Here is a 205-nt window from a genome sequence, read left to right on the forward strand (position 1 = left end):
CTCTGCAGACACGTATATAGGTATGTCGTGCGCGGATATATACTCGAGAGAGAGAGCGAGAGATCTGGATATAAGTTATAATATGACGATGACGAGACACACGAGTGGGGGGATCGAGTGGCTGTACACACAGGAACAGGAGGGGCTGAATTTTTCAAGGGGCGTGTGTGATTCATTGCTAATTCAGTTGACACTGCACGGTGAG

This window comes from Nasonia vitripennis, chromosome 2 (assembly GCF_009193385.2).
Source record: "Nasonia vitripennis strain AsymCx chromosome 2, Nvit_psr_1.1, whole genome shotgun sequence".
Lineage (NCBI taxonomy): Eukaryota > Metazoa > Arthropoda > Insecta > Hymenoptera > Pteromalidae > Nasonia > Nasonia vitripennis.